Source organism: Scyliorhinus torazame, chromosome 31, assembly GCF_047496885.1.
Source record: "Scyliorhinus torazame isolate Kashiwa2021f chromosome 31, sScyTor2.1, whole genome shotgun sequence".
Classification (NCBI taxonomy): domain Eukaryota; kingdom Metazoa; phylum Chordata; class Chondrichthyes; order Carcharhiniformes; family Scyliorhinidae; genus Scyliorhinus; species Scyliorhinus torazame.
The window spans coordinates 11,427,374-11,447,745 of NC_092737.1; positions in this window are offsets into that span (position 1 = coordinate 11,427,374).

Genomic DNA, 20,372 nt, shown 5'->3' on the forward strand with positions numbered 1-20,372 from the left:
AACTATCCTAACTGTTTGGCAACAGTGCAGCAATATTTCTACGGATTTAATAAATTGGCCTTGCGGATGGTGAATGGTCAAATCTCAGGCCAGGACAGACTTGAGTAACTCAGAATGATCCGAACTGGATAGAATTTTAAGTTCTTGCTATCTGCTTGTTGACCAGAGGTAAACTGGAAACATTTGACATCCCAGATTGGGGAGAACTATCTCATCTGACGTTAAACTTCCAGCTACTGAACTATCCGAACCATTAATAGTATGTTTGACCTGCCCCTTTGTTGATCATTGCCTTCACTGCTGACTGTACACAGGTCGGGGAGGTAAATGCAGTTTACCATGGGTATTCTCACTGTTGCTATCTTTCAATACTCACAGTTCATTGCCTGTGTAGAGTAATCATAAGGGGAGTGGCTAACGACTAGATATTTCTGGACACAATCATTGGGTCAGCTAAACCTCTAGTCAACTACAAAAGTTGGGAAATACTAATTTTTGCTGCTTTGTGGGAAAAAAATATATTTTTCTTGCCGAGTAATTTTGAGAAGAGAAAGTTCACCTAATTAATACTTTGTAGTGAGTAATTAAATGTGAATATACAGTGAGCGTAATAGTGGATTGAAGGGATTGCGTTTGGCTCTCATCAATATCGTTCGATTGCTGGCTTGGGTCACTTTCTGTGAGGAGTCTGCACATTCTCCCCGTGCCTGCGTGGATTTCCTCTGGGTGCTCCCGTTTCCTCTCACAAGTCCCGAAAGACGTGCTGTTAGGCGAATTGGACGTTCTGAATTCTCCCTCTGTGTACCCGAACAGGCGCCGGAATGTGGCAATGAGGGAATTTTCACTGTAGCTTCATTGCAGTGTTAATGTAAGCCTACTTGTGACAATAATAAAGATGATCTTATCTGCAGGCGGGGAATGCGGATTACAGAGGGGAGCAAATGTACCTTATGGTAATCCTCAGCAAAGTCACATTGCCAATCATCCCGATAACAAAAATGGTCCAGGAGAGCGCGGCAGTGATGTATTAGAAGGTGCGACTGTTACCCGTGGTTGGGAAGGGCGCTCTCTTCACTGGGAGCAAAATGCTTGTGCAGAGTCCAATTGATCATTTTCAAAATTGGAAACATTTCTTGAGTGAAATCCAATCTTGTGTGTGTGTGTTTATTTTTTTAAAGTTAGCTCCCAGTGACTCATTAGGATCAAACGCATTAGAGGTGAGGGAACATGGCATGGGTCTTGGAGGTCGGCCAGCTGGCAAAAGTGGGTCCCAGGAAAGGAAGTGTGAAAAACACGACCTTACACATTGCACAGATGATTGGTGATTATTGCTGTTCCAAATATTAAAGCAACATTACTGTTCATCATTTTTATAAAACAGTTTATGATCCCTTCTCATTTTTCAGCTGAATATCTAATTATCTTGCTTTTTAGTACAGAGCAAAATGTATATTTCATTCTTAGGATTATAACGGTATAGATGTTCACAAACTAAACACATTTACCGTCCAACATTTCCTTAATTTCAACTAATTTCAGTTCATTTTAGTTCCAGAACTGTAATGTACAAACTATGTGACATTCCTTTGTCTGATATTCACCACCGCGTGTCGCTGTTCATTGTGACAAAAATGGAGGAATGCTTATTCCTTGTTGAAAAGCTGAACAATAAAAGTAAAGACAATACCATGGTGGCCGTAGTGTCCTGTGGAAGGAATAGATTGGTGTTAACACTTTTTGAGAGAATATATTGGGAATCCACATGTTCAACACAATTAGTTCCACAACTGGAACAATAAATGGTGCAAGGATTATGGGTAGGTGTTGCTCTTTCAAAAGTTAAATAAAATATCCGAATCATAATCATTTTCTTTCAGTTTATTAATTCCCAGCTGTTCACAGATGAATATTTGTCTTGCATTAACGCAGAGAATAAAATATAAAATTCTCTCCTTCACAGATTACTTATTGAGCTAAGTTGTTACAATTGATATGAACATTGCCATTCACACTGACTTCATTTCAACTTGCTTAATTTATTTATGGCTCTAATTTATTCTAGGATTATTTGGGGCTGATCCAGTTTGAGTTCAGTAAGAGGTCTTACAACACCAGGTTAAAGTCCAACAGGTTTGTTTCAAACACTAGCTTTCGGAGCACTGCTCCTTCCTCAGGTGAGCTCTGCTCCTTCATCTGAGGAAGGAGCAGTGCTCCGAAAGCTAGTGTTTGAAACAAACCTGTTGGACTTTAACCTGGTGTTGTAAGACTTCTTACTGTGCTCACCCCAGTCCAACGCCGGCATCTCCACATCATGGCTACCATCGACGCCAGTATGAATTGTGTGACATCCTTCGCTTTATTATAGAATGCATTTATTTGTTAATAATTAGTTGTTCCAAAACGATCAGAACTGTATGACAACAGTGCAGTAATTTTTCTATATATTTGATAAATTAGCCTTGCAGTCTGGTTAATTTCACCGAGCAGGGCAGGACAGACTTGAGTAACTCTTACACGTTGCACAGTTGCTGGGTTATTAATTCTTTTCCACATATTGAAGAAACATTGCTGTGCATATTTGTTTTAGCAGTTTATTGATCCTTTCCCACAGTTCAGATGAATATCTAATTATCTTTCCCTAAAGTACAGAACAAAATGTATATCTCCCTCCTTTAGGATTATAAGGGTACAGATTTTAACAGGCTAAACAAATTTGTTCTTTCACATTTTCACCATTTTAATTGATTTCAGTTAATTTTAGCTCCAGAACAGGTAATGTACAAACTATGTGACATTCCTTTGTCTGATATTCACCACAGCGTGTCGCTGTTCATTGTGAGAAAAATGGAGGAATGCTGATTATTTATCACTTTGCTAAACGATCAATTTGTATAAATTTGCATGTTTGTCTGATTAATCCATACCAATACCACAGAGCAGCACTAAATTCAATAGCTGTGGCCATCATTAATTGTTTAGAATGATATGTTCCCATGCTGCCTGGATGTTGATGTGTCCACCAGTGAACACAATATATTAGGCATATTGTGACCATTGATTTTATTACAGTCCTCACACAGTGTGGGAGGTAGATGCAGTTCACCATGGATTTCCCCACAGTCGGTGTGTGCAAATATAATTTGTGTCCTCCTATCGGGATCACAAAGTGAGAGGCTGGGTTTGACTGAGCAGGTTCTGAAATTTGCTGCTGTCATATTTCATTGGGTCAGCTGAATATTTAATTAGTTAGAAAGCTTGGATGATGTAATTTCTGCTGCATCTTCTCATAACAGAAACATACTCATTTCCTGACCAGTAATTTCAATAATAGCAAAGAAACCCCATGAGTACTGTGTAACAAGGGAGTCGATGTCAATGTGCAGGGTGATGGGGCAGTGTTCAATTTGCAATTGGCTGTCTTCAACATCTTATATTGTTCAGTGTTTGTGTCCTTATTCATTGTTGAGAAACTGATCAGTAAAAGTAAAGACATTACCATGGTCGTGGCTGTGGTATCCTGCGGAAAGAATAGATTGGTGTTAACACTTGTTGAGAGAATCGATTGGAAATCCACATGTTCAACACAATTAGTTCTACAACTGGAACAATAAATGGTGCAAGGATTATGGGTCGGTGTTGCTCTTTCAATAATTAAATAAACTATCCGAATCATAATCATTTTCTTTCAGTTTATTAATTCCCAGCCGTTCACAGATGATTATCTGTCTTGCATTAATGCAAAGAGTAAAATATAAAATTCTTTCCTTCATAGATTACTTACTGAGCTAAGTTTTTACAATTGATATGAATATTGCCATTCACACTCACTTCATTTCAACAAGCTTAATTTATTTATGGCTCTAATTTATACTGGGATTATTTGGTACTGATCCAGTATGAGTTGTGTGACATTCTTCTCTTTATTATATAATGCATGTATTTGTTAACAATGTATTGTTCCCAAACGATCAGAACTGTATGACGACAGTGCAGGAATTTTTCTATATATTTGATAAATTATCCTTCCGGTCTGGTTAATGGTCACATCTTAGGGCAGGACAGACTTGAGTAACTCAAAAAGCTCAGAATTGGATAGAATTATAACTTCACTCTGTTCCTCGATGTTGACCAGCAGGCATGTTGGAAATATTTGACACATTTGATTGGATAGAACTATCTCATTTGCCGTTAAAAACATCCAGCTCCTGGACTATCCCAGCCAATAGTCTGACTGACTTGCCCCGATGTTGATCATTGCCTTCACTGCTGACTGTAAACAGGTTGGGGAGGTAAATGCGGTTTACCATGGGTATTCTCACTGTTGCTGTCTTTCAATACTGTTCATTCATTCTCAGTGTTACAGGGATCATAAAGGGACAGGTCTTACTTGGCAGGATCTAAAGTTTGCTATTAACATTTTTCATAGGGTCAACTGAAACTCTCGGCAAATACAACATTTGAGAAATACCAATTTCTGCTGCGTTTTGGAAAACAAAAATATATAGTTTCTTCAGCGAGTAATTTCAAAAACAGAAAATTCACCTAATTAATACTTTGTAGTGAGGGATTAGATGTCGATGTATACCGTAATGGTGCATTGATGGGGTTGTTAGGCTATCATCAATATTTATTGCTCCAACTCTGCCACTGTACTTTATGGAGAGTGAAATATATAAAATTAAAGCTAATCCTTTACCTGGATAACTATTGTAATCTGTGGAACAAACAGATTGAAGTTAACATTGTTTGCAAAGAATGAATTGGAAAACTTCATTCACACAAAACCAGTTCGATATACGGTTCCTTACACGTTGCACAGTTGTTGGGTTATTAATTCTTTTCCAAATATTGAAGGGACATTGCACTTCTTATATTTTGTAGCAGTTTATTGCTCCTTTCTCGTGATTCAAATGTATATCAAATTATCTTGCACTAAAGTGCAGAGTAAAATGTATATTTCCCTTTTAGAATTATAACAGAACAGATTTTCGCAAATGAAAAAAATGTGGGGCGAAATTCTCCTCCCCGCCCCGCCACATTTCTGCGCCGACCGGCTGGCGGGAGTCTCCGTAACACCGGCCGGTCAATGGGGTTTCCCATTGTGGGGCAGCCCCACGCCGTCGGGAAACCCCCGGTGCCGGCAGAACGGAGACTCCCGCCGGCGGAGAATGACGCCCCTGATCTTTCACATTTCCATCATTTCAATTAATTTCAGTTCATTCCAGCTCCAGAACAGGTAATGTACAAACTTTGTGACATTCCTGTCTGCTATTTACCACAGCATTTAGCTGTGACAAAAATGGAAGAATGCTGATTATTTGTCATCTTGCTAAGCTATCAAGTTGTATAACTTTGCATGTTTGTCTGATTGATCCATCCCCAATTCCACAGGACAGCACTGAATTTAATAGCTGAGCTATCATTGATTGTTTAGAATGATATGTTCACATGATGTCTGAATGTTGATGTGCCGAGCAGTGAACACAATGTATTCGGCATATTGTGACAATTGATGCGATTACGGTCCTCACACAGTGTGGGAGGTAGATGCAGTTTACCATGGTTCTTCCCACAGTCGGCATATACAAACATCTTCTGTGCCCTCCTATCGGGATGACGAAGTGAGAGGCTGGAGGCTAGGTTTGACTGAGCAGGATCTGAAATTTGCTGTTATCAATGGGCGGCACGGTAGCACAGTGGTTAGCACTGTTGCTTCACAGCGTCAGGCTCCCACATTCGATTCCTGGCTTGGGTCACTGTCTGTGCGGAATCTACATGGGTTTCCTCCGGGTGCTCATGTTTCCTCCCACAAGTCCTGAAAGACGTGCTGTTAGCTGAATTGGACATTCTGAATTCTCCCTCAGTGTACCTGAACAGTCGCTGGAATGTGGCGATGCAGTGCTTTTCACGGTAACATCATTGCTGTGTTACTGTGAGCCGACTTGTGACAATAAAGATTACAATTATTATTGTTATCATAATTTCATGGGGTCAGCTGAATATTTAATTAATTAGAACGCTTGGTTTATGTAATTTCTGCTGCATCTTCTGATAACAGAAACATATTCATATTTTGATGAATAATTTCAACAATAGGGAATCAACCCCATGAATACTTTGTAACAAGGGAGTAGATGTCAATGTGCAGAGTGATGGGGCAAGGATGGGATTTGTGATTGGCTGTCATCGACATTTTTATTGTTCAGTGTCTGTGTCCTTATTCCTTATTAAGAAACTGATCAGTAAAATTAAAGACATTACCATACTGATGGTAGTTGTAATCTGTGGAAAGAATAGATTGGTATTAACAGTTTTCGGAGAAAACGTATTGGAAATCCACATGTTCAACACAATTAGTTCTACAACTGGAACAATAAATGGTGCAAGGATTATGGGTCGGTGTTGCTCTTTCAATTAAATTAAAAATCCGAATCATAATCATTTTCTTTCAGTTTATTAATTCCCAGCCGTTCACAGATGATTATCTGTCTTGCATTAATGCAGAGAGTAAAATATAAAATTCTTTCCTTCATAGATTACTTACTGAGCTAAGTTTTTACAATTGATATGAATATTGCCATTCACACTCACTACATTTCAACAAGCTTAATTTATATATGGCTCTAATTTATACTAGGATTATTTGGGACTGAGTTGTGTGACATTCTTCTCTTTATTATATAATGCATGTATTTGTTAACAATTTATTGTTCCCAAACGATCAGAACTGTATGACGACAGTGCAGGAATTTTTCTATATTTTTGATAAATTATCCTTCCGGTCTGGTTAATGGTCACATCTTAGGGCAGGACAGACTTGAGTAACTCAAAAGGCTCAGAATTGGATAGAATTATAACTTCACTCTGTTCCTCGATGTTGACCAGCAGGCATGTTGGATATATTTGACACAGCTGATTGGATAGAACTATCTCATTTGCCGTTAAAATCATTCAGCTACTGAACTATTCCAGCCAATAGTCTGAATGACTTGCCCCGATGTTGATCATTGCCTTCACTGCTGACTGTAAACAGGTTGGGGAGGCACATGCGGTTTACCATGTGTATTCTCACTGTTGCTGTCTTTCAATACTGTTCATTCATTCTCAGTGTTACAGGGATCATAAAGGGACAGGTCTTACTTGGCAGGATCTAAAGTTTGCTGTTAACATTTTTCATAGGGTCAACTGAAACTCTCGGCAAATACAACATTTGAGAAATACCAATTTCTGCTGCGTTTTGGAAAACAAAAATATATAGTTTCTTCAGCGAGTAATTTCAAAAACAGAAAATTCACCTAATTAATACTTTGTAGTGAGGGATTAGATGTCGATGTATACTGTAATGGTGCATTGATGGGGTTGTTAGGCTATCATCAATATTTATTGCTCCAACTCTGCCACTTACTTTATGGAGAGTGAAATATATAAAATTAAAGTTAATACTTTACCTGGATAACTATTGTAATCTGTGGAACAAACAGATTGAAGTTAACATTGTTTGCAAAGAATGAATTGGAAAACTTCATTCACACAAAACCAGTTCGATATTCGGTTCCTTACACGTTGCACAGTTGGAGGGTTATTAATTCTTTTCCAAATATTGAAGGGACATTGCACTTCTTAAATTTTGTAGCAGTTTATTGCTCCTTTCTCGTGATTCAAATGTATATCAAATTATCTTGCACTAAAGTGCAGAGTAAAATGTATATTTCCCTTTTAGAATTATAACAGAACAGATTTTCGCAAATGAAAAAAATGTGATCTTTCACATTTCCATCATTTCAATTAATTTCAGTTCATTCCAGCTCCAGAACAGGTAATGTACAAACTTTGTGACATTCCTGTCTGCTATTTACCACAGCATTTAGCTGTGACAAAAATGGAAGAATGCTGATTATTTGTCATCTTGCTAAGCTATCAAGTTGTATAACTTTGCATGTTTGTCTGATTAATCCATCCCCAATTCCACAGGACAGCACTGAATTTAATAGCTGAGCTATCATTGATTGTTTAGAATGATATGTTCACATGATGTCTGAATGTTGACGTGCCGAGCGGTGAACACAATGTATTCGGCATATTGTGACAATTGATGCGATTACGGTCCTCACACAGTGTGGGAGGTAGATGCAGTTTACCATGGTTCTTCCCACAGTCGGCATTTACAAACATCTTCTGTGCCCTCCTATCGGGATGACGAAGTGAGAGGCTGGAGGCTAGGTTTGACTGAGCAGGATCAGAAATTTGCTGTTATCAATGGGGGGCACGGTAGCACAGTGGTTAGCACTGTTGCTTCACAGCGTCAGGTTCCCAGGTTCAATTCCTGGCTTGGGTCACTGTCTGTGCGGAATCTACATGGGTTTCCTCCGGGTGCTCATGTTTCCTCCCACAAGTCCTGAAAGACGTGCTGTTAGCTGAATTGGACATTCTGAATTCTCCCTCAGTGTACCCGAACAGTCGCCGAAATGTGGCGACGCAGTGCTTTTCACGGTAACATCATTGCTGTGTTACTGTGAGCCCACTTGTGACAATAAAGATTATAGTTATTATTGTTATCATAATTTCATGGGGCCAGCTGAAGATTTAATTAATGAGAAAGCATGGTTGATGTAATTTCTGCTGCATCTTCTGATAACAGAAACATATTCATATTTTGATGAATAATTTCAACAATAGGGAATCAACCCCATGAATACTTTGTAACAAGGGAGTAGATGTCAATGTGCAGAGTGATGGGGCAAGGATGGGATTTGTGATTGGCTGTAATCGACATTTTTATTGTTCAGTGCCTGTGTCCTTATTCCTTGTTGAGAAACTGATCAGTAAAATTAAAGACATTACCATAATGATGGTAGTTGTAATCTGTGGAAAGAATAGATTGGTAATAACAGTTTTTGGAGAAAACGTATTGGAAATCCACATGTTCAACACAATTAGTTCCACAACTGGAACAATAGATGATGCAAGGATTATGGGTAGGTGTTGCTCTTTCAAAAATTAACTGAAAGTTACAAATCATAATCATTGTGTTTGATTTATTAATTTCCCATCCGTTCGCTGATGATTATCTTTCTTGCATCAATGCAGAGAACAAAAAGTAAAATTCTCTCCTTCACAGTTTCTTTATTGAGCGAGGGTTTTACAATTGATCTGAACATTGCCATTCACACTCACTTCATTTCAACATGCTTAATTTATTTTGGCTCTAATTTATACTGGGATTATTTGGGACTGATCGAATATGAGCTGTGTGACATTTTTCTCTTTATTATATAATGCAGTTTTCTGTTAACAATTTTTGTTCCAAATCGATCAGAACTGCAGGACGACAGTGCAGTAATTTTTCTATATATTTGATGAATTGGCTTTGCGGCTTTTGACTTGAATAACTCAGGAATTAGTGGATTGGATAGAATTATAACTTCACTCGGGACCTGGTTGTTGACCAGCAGGCATGTTGGAAATATTTGACCCAGCTCATTGTTTAAGAATGATCTCATTTGTCGTTACAAACATCCAGCTACTGGACTATCCAAGCCAATAGTCTGAATGACTTGCCCCGATGTTGATCATTGCCTTCACTGCTGAGTGTAAACAGGCCCTTAATGTCCAAATTGACCTTGGTGTTGGGTGAAGGTGTTGAGTTTGGGTAGGGTGCTCTTTCCAAGAGCCGGTGCAGACTCAAAGGGCCGAATGGCCTCCTTCTGCACTGTAAATTCAATGATAATCTATGATTAATCTAGGACAAAGGTTCGGCACAACATGGTGGGCCGAAGGGCCTGTTCTGTGCTGTATTTTCTATGTCTATGTAAGGTTGGGGAGGTAAATGCGGTTTACCATGGGTATTCGCACAGTTGCTGTCTTTCAATACTGTTCAATCATTCTCAGTGTCACAGGGATCATAAAGAGAGGGGTCTTGCTTGGCAGGATCTAAAGTTTGCTGCAATCATTTTCCATAGGGTCAGCTGAAACTCTCGGCAACTACAAAATTTGATGAACACCAATTTCTGCTGCGCTTTGGAGAACAAAAATATATATTTTCTTCAGCGAGTAATTTCAAAAACAGAAAAGTCACCTAATTAACTTGTTTGTAGTGAGGGATTAGATGTCGATGTATACAGTAATAGTGCATTGAAGGGATTGTTTGGTTGTCATCAATATTTAATGCTCCAACATCTGTCACTGTACTTTAGGGGGAATGAAATATATAAAATTAAAGCTAATCCTTTACCTGGATAACTATTGTAATCTGTGGAACAAAGAGATTGAAGTTAACATTGTTTGCAAAGATTGAATTAGAAAACTTCATTCACACAAAACCAGTTCAATAATTGGTAACTTACACGTTGCACAGTTGTTGAGTTCTTAGTTATTTTCTAAATACTAAAGGACATTGCTCTTCTTATATTTTTTCGCAGTTTATTGCACGTTCCACATGATTCAAATTAATGTCAAATTATCTTGCACTAAAATGCAGAGTAAAATGTATAGTTCCCTCGTTTAGGATGATAACGGTGCAGATTTTCACAAACAAAACAAATTTGATCTTTCACATTTCCTTTTCTTCGATTCATTTAAGTTCATTTTATCCGCAGAACAGGTAATGTAGAAACTATGTGGCATTCCTTTGTCTGCTGTTCACCACAGTGTTCAGCTGTGAGAACAATGGAAGAATGCTGATTATTTTTCTTCTTGCTAAACTGTTGTAGTTGTAGATATTTACATGTTTGTCTGATTAATCCGTGCCACAGGACAGCACTGAATTCAATAGCTGAGGCCATCATTGATTATTTGGAATTATATGTTCACGTGACTGCCTGGGTGTTGACGTGTCCAGCAGTTAACACAAAATATTTGGCATGTCGGGACCATTGATTTTATTACAGTCCTCACACAGTGTGGGAGGTAGATGCAGTTTACCATGGTTTTTCCCACACTCGGCATATGTAAACAGCTTGTGTGCCCTCCTATCGGGATCGCAAAGTGAGTGGCTAGAGGCTGGGTTTGACTGAGCAGGATCTGAAATTTGCTGTTATCAATGGCCGGCACTGTAGCACAGTGGTTAGCACTGTTGCTTCACAGCTCCAGGGTCCCAGGTTCGATTCCCGGCTTGGGTCACTGTCTGTGCGGAATCTGCACGGGTTTCCTCCGGGTATCATGTTTCCTCCCAAAAGTCCCGAAAGACGTGCTGTTCGCTGAATTGGACATTCTGACTTCTCCCTCAGTGTACCTGAACAGTCGCTGGAATGTGGCGATGCAGTGCTTTTCACGGTAACATCATTGTTTTGTTACTGTAAGCCCACTTGTGACAATAAAGATTATAATTATTAAAGTTGTTATAATTTCATGGGGTCAGCTGAATATTTAATTAATTAGAACGCTTGGTTTATGTAATGTCTGCTGCATCTTCTGATAACAGAAACATATTTATATTTTGATCAATAATTTCAATAATAGGGAATCAACCCCATGAATACTTTGTAACAAGGGAGTAGATGTCAATGTGCAGAGTGATGGGGCAAGGATGGGATTTGTGATTGGCTGTCATCGACATTTTTATCGTTCAGTGTCTGTGTCCTTATTCCTTGTTGAGAAACTGATCAGTAAAATTAAAGACATTACCATACTGATGGAAGTTGTATTCTGTGGAAAGAATAGATTGGTATTAACAGTTTTTGGAAAAACGTATTGGAAATCCACATGATCAACACAATTAGTTCTACAACTGGAACAATAAATGGTGCAAGGATTATGGGTAGGTGTTGCTCTTTCAAAAATTAAATGAAAGTTACAAATCATAATCATTTTGTTTAATTTATTAATTTCCCATCCGTTCGCTGATGATTATCTTTCTTGCATCAATGCAGAGAACAAAAAGTAAGATTCTCTCCTTCACAGTTTCTTTATTGAGCGAGGGTTTTACAATTGATATGAACATTGCCATTCACACTCACTTCATTTCAACATGCTTAATTTATTTTGGCTCAAATTAATACTGGGATTATTTGGGACTGATCCAATATGAGCTGTGTGACATTTTTCTCTTCATGATATAATTCAGTTTTTTGTTAACAATTTTTGTTCTAAATCGATCAGAATTGTATGACGACAGTGCAGTAATTTTTCTATATATTTGATAATTTAGCCTTGCGGTTTTAGGCTTGAATAACTCAGGAATTTGCGGATTGGATAGAATTATAACTTCAAGAATAGAACTTTGGATAGAATTATGAGAACAAAGAACAAAGAAATGTACAGCACAGGAACAGGCCCTTCGGCCCTCCATGCCCATGCCGACCATGCTGCCCGACTAAACGACAATATTCTACACTTCCTGGGTCCGTATCCCTCTATTCCCATCCTGTTCATGTATTTGTCAAGATGCCACTTAAATGTCACTATCGTCCCTGCTTCCACCACCTCCTCCAGTAGCGTGTTCCAGGCACCCACTACCCTATGTGTAAAAAACCTGCCTCGTTCATCTACTCTAAACCTTGCCCCTCGCACCTTAAACCTATGCCCCCTAGTAATTGACCCCTCTACCCTGGGGAAAAGCCTCTGACTATCCACTCTGTCTATGCCCCTCATAATTTTGCAGACCTCCATCAGGTCGGCCCTCAACCTCCGTCGTTCCAGTGAGAACAAATCGAGTTTATTCAACCGCTCCTCATAGCTAATGCCCTCCATACCAGGCAACATACTGGTAAATCTCTTCTGCACCCTCTCTAAAGCCTCCACATCCTTCTGGTATTGTGGCCACCAGAATTGAACACTCGGGACATTCTTGACCAGCAGGTATGTTGGAAATATTTAACCAAACTCATTGTTTAGAATGATCACATTTGTCGTTACAAAAATCCAGCTACAGGACTATCCAAGCCAATAGTCTGACTGACTTGCCCCGATGTTGATCATTGCCTTCACTGCTGACTGTAAACAGGTTGGGGATGTAAATATGGTTTACCATGGGGATACTCACAGTTGCTCATTCAATACGGTTCATTCATTCCCTATCTTACAGGAATAATAAAAAAGGGAGAGGTTTTCCTTGGCAGGATCTAAGGTTTGCTGTTCTCATTTTTCATAGGGTCAGCTGAAACTTTCGGCAACTACAAAATTTGAGAAACACCAATTTCTGCTGCGTTTTGGAGAACAAATATATATAGTTTCTTCAGCGAGTAATTTCAAAAACAGAAAAGTCACCTAATTAATACTTTGTAGTGAGGGATTGGATGTCGATGTATACTGTAATAGTGCATTGAAGGGATTGTTTGGCTATCATCAATATTTATTGCTCCAACTCTGTCATTGTATTTTAGGGGGAATGAAATATATAAAATTAAAGCTAATCCTTTACCTGGATAAGTATTGTAATCTGTGGAACAAACAGATTGAAGTTAACATTGTTTGCAAAGATTGAATTGGAAAACTTCATTCACACAAAACCAGTTCAATAATTGGTAACTTACACGTCGCACAGTTGTTGAGTTATTAGTTATTTTCTAAATATTATAGGACATTGCTCGTCTTATTTTTTTAGTAGTTTATTGCACGTTCCAGATGATTCAAATTAATGTCAAATTATCTTGCACTAAAGTGTATATTTACACGATTTACACTAAAGTGTAAAATGTATATTCCCCACCTTTAGAATTACAACGGTGCAGATTTTCACAAACGAAACAAATTTGATCTTTCACTTTTCCTTCATTTCAATTGATTTAAGTTCACTTTATCCCCAGAACAGGTAATGTACAAACTATGTGACATTCCTTTGTCTGCTGTTCACCACAGCGTTTAGCTGTGACAACAATGAAATAATGCTGATTATTTTTCTTCTTGCTAAACTATAAAGTTGTAGATATTTACATGTTTGTCTGATTAATCCGTGCCACAGGACAGCACTGAATTCAATAGCTGAGGCCATCATTGATTATTTGGAATTATATGTTCACGTGACTGCCTGGGTGTTGACGTGTCCAGCAGGTAACACAACATATTTGGCATGTCGTGACCATTGATTTTATTACAGTCCTCACACAGTGTGGGAGGGAGATGCAGTTCACCATGGTTTTTCCCACAGTCGGCATATGTGAACAGTTTGTGTGCCCTCCTATCGGGATTACAAAGTGAGTGGCTGGAGGCTGGGTTTGACTGAGCAGGATCTGAAATTTGCTGTTATCAATGGGCGGCACGGTAGCACAGTGGTTAGCACTGTTGCTTCACAGCTCCATGGTCCCAGGTTCGATTCCTGGCTTAGGTCACTGTCTGTGCAGAATCTGCACGGGTTTCCTCCGGGTATCTGGGGCGAAATTCTCCGGTATCGGCGCGATGTCCGCCGACTGGCGCCCAATACGGCGCAAATCAGTCGGGCATCGCGCCGCCCCAAAGGTGCGGAATGCTGCGCATCTTTGGGGACCGAGCCCCAACGTTGTGGGGCTAGGCCGGCGCCAGACGAATTTCCGCCCAGCCAGCTGGCGGAAAAGGCCTTTGGTGCCCCGCCAGCTGGCGCGGAAATGACATCTCCGGGCGGCGCATGCGCGGGAGCGTTAGCGGGCGCTCACGGCACCCCGTGCAAGCGCTGTGGAGGGAGTCTCTTCCGCCTCCGCCATGTTTCCTCCCACAAGTCCCGAAAGACGTGCTGTTTGCAGAATTGGACATTCTGAATTCTCCCTCAGTGTACCTGAACAGTCGCTGGAATGTGGCGACGCAGTGCTTTTCACGGTAACATCATTGCTGTGTTACTGTAAGCCCACTTGTGACAATAAGGATTATAATTATTATTGTTATTATAATTTCATGGGGTCAGCTGAATATTTAATTAATTAGAACGCTTGGTTTATGTAATTTCTGCTGCATCTTCTGATAACAGAAACATATTTATATTTTGATCAATAATTTCAATAATAGGGAATGAACCCCATGAATACTTTGTAACAAGGGAGTAGATGTCAATGTGCAGAGTGATGGGGCAAGGATGGGATTTGTGATTGGCTGTCATCGACATTTTTATTGTTCAGTGCCTGAGTCCTTACTCCTTTTTGAGAAACTGATCAGTAAAATTAAAGACATTACCATACTGATGGAAGTTGTATTCTGTGGAAAGAATAGATTGGTATTAACAGTTTTTGGAGAAAATGTATTGGAAATCCACATGTTCAACACAATTAGTTCTACTACTGAAACAATAAATGGTGCAAGGATTATGGGTATGTGTTGCTCTTTCAAAAATTAAATGAAAGTTACAAATCATAATCATTTTGTTTAATTTATTAATTTCCCATTCGTTCGCTGATGATTATCTGCCTTGCATCAATGCAGAGAACAAAAAGTAAGATTCTCTCCTTCACAGTTTCTTTATTGAGCGAGGGTTTTGTAATTGATATGAACATTGCCATTCACACTCGCATCATTTCAACATGCTTAATTTATTTTGGCTCTAATTTATACTGGGATTATTTGGGACTGATCCAATATGAGTTGTGTGACATTTTTCTCTTCATTATAAAATTCAGCTTTTTGTTAACAATTTTTGTTCTAAATCGATCAGAATTGTATGACGACAGTGCAGTAATTTTTCTATATATTTGTTAATTTAGCTTTGCGGTTTTAGGCTTGAATAACTCAGGAATTTGCAGATTGGATAGAATTATAACTTCAAAGAACAAGAACAGAGAACAAAGAAAGGTTCAGCACAGGAACAGGCCCTTCGGCCCCCCAAGCCCATGCCGACCATGCTGCCCGACTAAACGACAATCTTCTACACTTCCTGCGTCCGTATCCCTCTATTCCCATCCTGTTCATGTATTTGTCAAGGTGCCCCTTAAATGTCACTATCATCCCTGCTTCCACCACCTCCTCCTGTAGCGAGATCCAGGCACCCACTACCCTCTGTGTAAAAAGCTTGCCTCGTTCATCTACTCTAAACCTTGCCCCTCGCACCTTAAACCTATTCCCCCTAGTAATTGACCCCTCTACCCTGGGGAAAAGCCTCTGACTATCCACTCTGTCTATGCCCCTCATAATTTTGCAGACCTCCATCAGGTCGCCCCTCAACCTCCGTCGTTCCAGTGAGAACAAATCGAGTTTACTCAACCGCTCCTCATAGCTAATGTCCTCCATACCAGGCAACATACTTGTAAATCTCTTCTGCACCCTCTCTAAAGCCTCCACATCCATCTGGTATTGTGGCCACCAGAATTGAACATTCGGGACATTCGTGACCAGCAGGTATGTTGGAAATATTTAACCCAACTCATTGTTTAGAATTATCACATTTGTCGTTACAAAAATCCAGCTACTGGACTATCCAAGCCAATAGTCTGACTGACTTGCCCCGATGTTGATCATTGCCTTCACTGCTGACTATAAACAGGTTGGGGATGTAAATATGGTTCACCATGGGTATACTCACAGTTGCTCATTCAATACGGTTCATTCATTCCCTATTTTACAGGAATTATAAAGGGAGAGATTTTCCTTGGCAGGATCTAAAGTTTGCTGTTATCATTTTTCATAGGGTCAGCTGAAACTCTCGGCAACTACAAAATTTGAGAAACACCAATTTCTGCTGCGTTTTGGAGAACAAATTTCTCGTTTCTTCAGCAAGTAATTTCAAAAACAGAAAAGTCACCTAATTAATACTTTGTACTGAGGGATTGGATGTCGATGTATACTGTAATAGTGCATTGAAGGGATTGTTTGGCTATCATCAATATTTATTGCTCCAACTCTGTCATTGTATTTTAGGGGGAATGAAATATATAAAATTAAAGCTAATCCTTTACCTGGATAAGTATTGTAATCTGTGGAACAAACAGATTGAAGTTAACATTGTTTGCAAAGATTGAATTGGAAAACTTCATTCACACAAAACCAGTTCAATAATTGGTAACTTACACGTCGCACAGTTGTTGAGTTATTAGTTATTTTCTAAATATTATAGGACATTGCTCGTCTTATTTTTTTAGTAGTTTATTGCACGTTCCAGATGATTCAAATTAATGTCAAATTATCTTGCACTAAAGTGTATATTTACACGATTTACACTAAAGTGTAAAATGTATATTCCCCACCTTTAGAATTACAACGGTGCAGATTTTCACAAACGAAACAAATTTGATCTTTCACTTTTCCTTCATTTCAATTGATTTAAGTTCACTTTATCCCCAGAACAGGTAATGTACAAACTATGTGACATTCCTTTGTCTGCTGTTCACCACAGCGTTTAGCTGTGACAACAATGAAATAATGCTGATTATTTTTCTTCTTGCTAAACTATAAAGTTGTAGATATTTACATGTTTGTCTGATTAATCCGTGCCACAGGACAGCACTGAATTCAATAGCTGAGGCCATCATTGATTATTTGGAATTATATGTTCACGTGACTGCCTGGGTGTTGACGTGTCCAGCAGGTAACACAACATATTTGGCATGTCGTGACCATTGATTTTATTACAGTCCTCACACAGTGTGGGAGGGAGATGCAGTTCACCATGGTTTTTCCCACAGTCGGCATATGTGAACAGTTTGTGTGCCCTCCTATCGGGATTACAAAGTGAGTGGCTGGAGGCTGGGTTTGACTGAGCAGGATCTGAAATTTGCTGTTATCAATGGGCGGCACGGTAGCACAGTGGTTAGCACTGTTGCTTCACAGCTCCATGGTCCCAGGTTCGATTCCTGGCTTAGGTCACTGTCTGTGCAGAATCTGCACGGGTTTCCTCCGGGTATCTGGGGCGAAATTCTCCGGTATCGGCGCGATGTCCGCCGACTGGCGCCCAATACGGCGCAAATCAGTCGGGCATCGCGCCGCCCCAAAGGTGCGGAATGCTGCGCATCTTTGGGGACCGAGCCCCAACGTTGTGGGGCTAGGCCGGCGCCAGACGAATTTCCGCCCAGCCAGCTGGCGGAAAAGGCCTTTGGTGCCCCGCCAGCTGGCGCGGAAATGACATCTCCGGGCGGCGCATGCGCGGGAGCGTTAGCGGGCGCTCACGGCACCCCGTGCAAGCGCTGTGGAGGGAGTCTCTTCCGCCTCCGCCATGTTTCCTCCCACAAGTCCCGAAAGACGTGCTGTTTGCAGAATTGGACATTCTGAATTCTCCCTCAGTGTACCTGAACAGTCGCTGGAATGTGGCGACGCAGTGCTTTTCACGGTAACATCATTGCTGTGTTACTGTAAGCCCACTTGTGACAATAAGGATTATAATTATTATTGTTATTATAATTTCATGGGGTCAGCTGAATATTTAATTAATTAGAACGCTTGGTTTATGTAATTTCTGCTGCATCTTCTGATAACAGAAACATATTTATATTTTGATCAATAATTTCAATAATAGGGAATGAACCCCATGAATACTTTGTAACAAGGGAGTAGATGTCAATGTGCAGAGTGATGGGGCAAGGATGGGATTTGTGATTGGCTGTCATCGACATTTTTATTGTTCAGTGCCTGAGTCCTTACTCCTTTTTGAGAAACTGATCAGTAAAATTAAAGACATTACCATACTGATGGAAGTTGTATTCTGTGGAAAGAATAGATTGGTATTAACAGTTTTTGGAGAAAATGTATTGGAAATCCACATGTTCAACACAATTAGTTCTACTACTGAAACAATAAATGGTGCAAGGATTATGGGTATGTGTTGCTCTTTCAAAAATTAAATGAAAGTTACAAATCATAATCATTTTGTTTAATTTATTAATTTCCCATTCGTTCGCTGATGATTATCTGCCTTGCATCAATGCAGAGAACAAAAAGTAAGATTCTCTCCTTCACAGTTTCTTTATTGAGCGAGGGTTTTGTAATTGATATGAACATTGCCATTCACACTCGCATCATTTCAACATGCTTAATTTATTTTGGCTCTAATTTATACTGGGATTATTTGGGACTGATCCAATATGAGTTGTGTGACATTTTTCTCTTCATTATAAAATTCAGCTTTTTGTTAACAATTTTTGTTCTAAATCGATCAGAATTGTATGACGACAGTGCAGTAATTTTTCTATATATTTGTTAATTTAGCTTTGCGGTTTTAGGCTTGAATAACTCAGGAATTTGCAGATTGGATAGAATTATAACTTCAAAGAACAAGAACAGAGAACAAAGAAAGGTTCAGCACAGGAACAGGCCCTTCGGCCCCCCAAGCCCATGCCGACCATGCTGCCCGACTAAACGACAATCTTCTACACTTCCTGCGTCCGTATCCCTCTATTCCCATCCTGTTCATGTATTTGTCAAGATGCCCCTTAAATGTCACTATCATCCCTGCTTCCACCACCTCCTCCTGTAGCGAGATCCAGGCACCCACTACCCTCTGTGTAAAAAGCTTGCCTCGTTCATCTACTCTAAACCTTGCCCCTCGCACCTTAAACCTATTCCCCCTAGTAATTGACCCCTCTACCCTGGGGAAAAGCCTCTGACTATCCACTCTGTCTATGCCCCTCATAATTTTGCAGACCTCCATCAGGTCGCCCCTCAACCTCCGTCGTTCCAGTGAGAACAAATCGAGTTTACTCAACCGCTCCTCATAGCTAATGTCCTCCATACCAGGCAACATACTTGTAAATCTCTTCTGCACCCTCTCTAAAGCCTCCACATCCATCTGGTATTGTGGCCACCAGAATTGAACATTCGGGACATTCGTGACCAGCAGGTATGTTGGAAATATTTAACCCAACTCATTGTTTAGAATTATCACATTTGTCGTTACAAAAATCCAGCTACTGGACTATCCAAGCCAATAGTCTGACTGACTTGCCCCGATGTTGATCATTGCCTTCACTGCTGACTATAAACAGGTTGGGGATGTAAATATGGTTCACCATGGGTATACTCACAGTTGCTCATTCAATACGGTTCATTCATTCCCTATTTTACAGGAATTATAAAGGGAGAGATTTTCCTTGGCAGGATCTAAAGTTTGCTGTTATCATTTTTCATAGGGTCAGCTGAAACTCTCGGCAACTACAAAATTTGAGAAACACCAATTTCTGCTGCGTTTTGGAGAACAAATTTCTCGTTTCTTCAGCAAGTAATTTCAAAAACAGAAAAGTCACCTAATTAATACTTTGTACTGAGGGATTGGATGTCGATGTATACTGTAATAGTGCATTGAAGGGATTGTTTGGCTATCATCAATATTTATTGCTCCAACTCTGTCATTGTATTTTAGGGGGAATGAAATATATAAAATTAAAGCTAATCCTTTACCTGGATAAGTATTGTAATCTGTGGAACAAACAGATTGAAGTTAACATTGTTTGCAAAGATTGAATTGGAAAACTTCATTCACACAAAACCAGTTCAATAATTGGTAACTTACACGTCGCACAGTTGTTGAGTTATTAGTTATTTTCTAAATATTA